Raw genomic sequence first — 4,438 nt, 5'->3', positions numbered from 1 at the left:
CCAAGTGGGGCTTTTGTCCTTCTGTGGCGCTGGCGTTGGAGCTGCCGGCCACCGTAGGTGGCGCGTGTTGTCTCCCGCCGGCAATGCCACGACAGCACGCTCCCGGGCCTCTGTCGGCAGCGGCAAGCTCAGTTGGGAGCACGGGTGGTCGCACCTAAAGCGTCTACTCGCCAAACTCCGGGCGATTGCGCCTCTCTCGAACCCGACCAAGTACTTAGGACGGCGCTGCGCGCCGCCGGGACCTGAGAGGGTTTCGAGGTGTATTGTGCAGGGGAGCTCAGCCTCCTCCTGTTTGCAGAATAATTGAGCGGACGCTTGCGTGTTCGCGCGGGCCCCCGGGACACACTCCCGGGCGGCCGGCTGCTCAGCTCTAGTTGACGCAGCTCCCTGGTTGATCCTGCCAGTAGTCATATGCTTGTCTCAAAGATTAAGCCATGCATGTCTCAGTACAAGCCGCATTAAGGTGAAACCGCGAATGGCTCATTAAATCAGTTATGGTTCCTTAGATCGTACCCACGTTACTTGGATAACTGTGGTAATTCTAGAGCTAATACATGCAAACAGAGTCCCGACCAGAGATGGAAGGGACGCTTTTATTAGATCAAAACCAATCGGTCGGCTCGTCCGGTCCGTTTGCCTTGGTGACTCTGAATAACTTTGGGCTGATCGCACGGTCCTCGTACCGGCGACGCATCTTTCAAATGTCTGCCTTATCAACTGTCGATGGTAGGTTCTGCGCCTACCATGGTTGTAACGGGTAACGGGGAATCAGGGTTCGATTCCGGAGAGGGAGCCTGAGAAACGGCTACCACATCCAAGGAAGGCAGCAGGCGCGCAAATTACCCACTCCCGGCACGGGGAGGTAGTGACGAAAAATAACGATACGGGACTCATCCGAGGCCCCGTAATCGGAATGAGTACACTTTAAATCCTTTAACGAGTATCTATTGGAGGGCAAGTCTGGTGCCAGCAGCCGCGGTAATTCCAGCTCCAATAGCGTATATTAAAGTTGTTGCGGTTAAAAAGCTCGTAGTTGGATTTGTGTCCCACGCTGTTGGTTCACCGCCCGTCGGTGTTTAACTGGCATGTATCGTGGGACGTCCTGCCGGTGGGGCGAGCTGAAGGCGTGCGACGCGCCTCGTGCGTGCTCGTGCGTCCCGAGGCGGACCCCGTTGCAATCCTACCAGGGTGCTCTTGAGTGAGTGTCTCGGTGGGCCGGCACGTTTACTTTGAACAAATTAGAGTGCTTAAAGCAGGCAAGCCCGCCTGAATACTGTGTGCATGGAATAATGGAATAGGACCTCGGTTCTATTTTGTTGGTTTTCGGAACCCGAGGTAATGATTAATAGGGACAGGCGGGGGCATTCGTATTGCGACGTTAGAGGTGAAATTCTTGGATCGTCGCAAGACGAACAGAAGCGAAAGCATTTGCCAAGTATGTTTTCATTAATCAAGAACGAAAGTTAGAGGTTCGAAGGCGATCAGATACCGCCCTAGTTCTAACCATAAACGATGCCAGCCAGCGATCCGCCGCAGTTCCTCCGATGACTCGGCGGGCAGCCTCCGGGAAACCAAAGCTTTTGGGTTCCGGGGGAAGTATGGTTGCAAAGCTGAAACTTAAAGGAATTGACGGAAGGGCACCACCAGGAGTGGAGCCTGCGGCTTAATTTGACTCAACACGGGAAACCTCACCAGGCCCGGACACCGGAAGGATTGACAGATTGATAGCTCTTTCTTGATTCGGTGGGTGGTGGTGCATGGCCGTTCTTAGTTGGTGGAGCGATTTGTCTGGTTAATTCCGATAACGAACGAGACTCTAGCCTGCTAACTAGTCGCGTGACATCCTTCGTGCTGTCAGCGATTACTTTTCTTCTTAGAGGGACAGGCGGCTTCTAGCCGCACGAGATTGAGCAATAACAGGTCTGTGATGCCCTTAGATGTTCTGGGCCGCACGCGCGCTACACTGAAGGAATCAGCGTGTCTTCCTAGGCCGAAAGGTCGGGGTAACCCGCTGAACCTCCTTCGTGCTAGGGATTGGGGCTTGCAATTGTTCCCCATGAACGAGGAATTCCCAGTAAGCGCGAGTCATAAGCTCGCGTTGATTACGTCCCTGCCCTTTGTACACACCGCCCGTCGCTACTACCGATTGAATGATTTAGTGAGGTCTTCGGACTGGTACGCGGCATTGACTCTGTCGTTGCCGATGCTACCGGAAAGATGACCAAACTTGATCATTTAGAGGAAGTAAAAGTCGTAACAAGGTTTCCGTAGGTGAACCTGCGGAAGGATCATTACCGACTAGACTGCATGTCTTTCGATGTGCGTGTCGTGTCGCGCAACACGCTACCTGTACGGCTCGCAGTAGCCGTGCGCCGCGTGCGGAACCACGCGTGCTTCTCAAAACTAACGCCAATGTTGTGTGGTACGAGCGCTGAAGCGCTGGAGCGGCTGGCCTGCGGCACCTGGCGCCTGGCGCCGGTTTTGAATGACTTTCGCCCGACTGCCTGTCCGCTCCGGTGTGGAGCCGTACGACGCCCATCGGCCGTGAGGCCGTTGGACACAGAACGCTTGAACAGGGGCCGCCACACGCCTACGTCCCGCCTATGCAACTGTCTTGAAAGAGACAGTGTAAACTAAGAAAAGATCACCCAGGACGGTGGATCACTCGGCTCGTGGGTCGATGAAGAACGCAGCAAATTGCGCGTCGACATGTGAACTGCAGGACACATGAACATCGACGTTTCGAACGCACATTGCGGTCCATGGATTCCGTTCCCGGGCCACGTCTGGCTGAGGGTCGGCTACGTATACTGAAGCGCGCGGCGTTTGCCCCGCTTCGCAGACCTGGGAGCGTCGCGGCCGCCTGTGGGGCCGGCCGCGCCTCCTTAAACGTGCGATGCGCGCCCGTCGCCTGGCGGTTCGCATACCGGTACTTACTCGGTAGCGTGCACAGCCGGCTGGCGGTGTGGCGTGCGACACCTCGTACAACGACCTCAGAGCAGGCGAGACTACCCGCTGAATTTAAGCATATTACTAAGCGGAGGAAAAGAAACTAACAAGGATTCCCCCAGTAGCGGCGAGCGAACAGGGAAGAGTCCAGCACCGAACCCCGCAGGCTGCCGCCTGTCGTGGCATGTGGTGTTTGGGAGGGTCCACTACCCCGACGCCTCGCGCCGAGCCCAAGTCCAACTTGAATGAGGCCACGGCCCGTAGAGGGTGCCAGGCCCGTAGCGGCCGGTGCGAGCGTCGGCGGGACCTCTCCTTCGAGTCGGGTTGCTTGAGAGTGCAGCTCCAAGTGGGTGGTAAACTCCATCTGAGACTAAATATGACCACGAGACCGATAGCGAACAAGTACCGTGAGGGAAAGTTGAAAAGAACTTTGAAGAGAGAGTTCAAAAGTACGTGAAACCGTTCTGGGGTAAACGTGAGAAGTCCGAAAGGTCGAACGGGTGAGATTCACGCCCATCCGGCCACTGGCCTCCGCCCTCGGCAGATGGGGCCGGCCGCCCGCGCGGAGCAATCCGCGGCGGGGTCGTGTCCGGTTGCCTTTCCACTCGCCGCGGGGTGGGGCCGTTCCGGTGTGCGGTGGGCCGCACTTCTCCCCTAGTAGGACGTCGCGACCCGCTGGGTGCCGGCCTACGGCCCGGGTGCGCAGCCTGTCCTTCCGCGGGCCTCGGTTCGCGTCTGTTGGGCAGAGCCCCGGTGTCCTGGCTGGCTGCCCGGCGGTATATCTGGAGGAGTCGATTCGCCCCTTTGGGCGCTCGGGCTCCCGGCAAGCGCGCGCGGTTCTTCCCGGATGACGGACCTACCTGGCCCGGCCCCGGACCCGCGCCGCTGTTGGCTCGGGATGCTCTCGGGCGGAATAATCGCTCCCGTCAGCGGCGCTTCAGCTTTGGACAATTTCACGACCCGTCTTGAAACACGGACCAAGGAGTCTAACATGTGCGCGAGTCATTGGGCTGTACGAAACCTAAAGGCGTAATGAAAGTGAAGGTCTCGCCTTGCGCGGGCCGAGGGAGGATGGGGCTTCCCCGCCCTTCACGGGGCGGCGGCCTCCGCACTCCCGGGGCGTCTCGTCCTCATTGCGAGGTGAGGCGCACCTAGAGCGTACACGTTGGGACCCGAAAGATGGTGAACTATGCCTGGCCAGGACGAAGTCAGGGGAAACCCTGATGGAGGTCCGTAGCGATTCTGACGTGCAAATCGATCGTCGGAGCTGGGTATAGGGGCGAAAGACTAATCGAACCATCTAGTAGCTGGTTCCCTCCGAAGTTTCCCTCAGGATAGCTGGTGCTCGTACGAGTCTCATCCGGTAAAGCGAATGATTAGAGGCCTTGGGGCCGAAACGACCTCAACCTATTCTCAAACTTTAAATGGGTGAGATCTCCGGCTTGCTTGATATGCTGAAGCCGCGAGCAAACGACTCGGATCGGAGTGC

The 4,438-nt window shown here is 57.6% G+C and overlaps 3 non-coding genes across 3 annotated transcripts in view; all 3 read left to right on the top strand.

Annotated features, from left to right (window-relative positions):
- The first annotated feature begins 384 nt into the window (after nucleotides 1–384).
- On the top strand, nucleotides 385–2,294 carry LOC124565931. Its single transcript, XR_006970700.1, has one exon. It is a non-coding gene; the product is annotated as a small subunit ribosomal RNA (ribosomal RNA).
- A 351-nt stretch (nucleotides 2,295–2,645) lies between these two features.
- LOC124565929 lies at nucleotides 2,646–2,800 on the top strand. Its single transcript, XR_006970698.1, has one exon. It is a non-coding gene; the product is annotated as a 5.8S ribosomal RNA (ribosomal RNA).
- A 188-nt stretch (nucleotides 2,801–2,988) lies between these two features.
- Nucleotides 2,989–4,438, top strand: part of LOC124565928 — a 4,222-nt gene continuing 2,772 nt past the window's right edge. Inside the window, exon 1 of the ribosomal RNA XR_006970697.1 lies at nucleotides 2,989–4,438. This exon is cut by the window's right edge and continues 2,772 nt beyond it. This is a non-coding gene — a ribosomal RNA (large subunit ribosomal RNA).

The sequence above is a fragment of the Schistocerca americana genome, unplaced genomic scaffold (genome assembly GCF_021461395.2).
Source record: "Schistocerca americana isolate TAMUIC-IGC-003095 unplaced genomic scaffold, iqSchAmer2.1 HiC_scaffold_1350, whole genome shotgun sequence".
Classification (NCBI taxonomy): domain Eukaryota; kingdom Metazoa; phylum Arthropoda; class Insecta; order Orthoptera; family Acrididae; genus Schistocerca; species Schistocerca americana.
The sequence above is the reverse complement of the archived record's forward strand: the minus strand, read 5'-3'. Positions and strand labels throughout refer to the sequence as shown.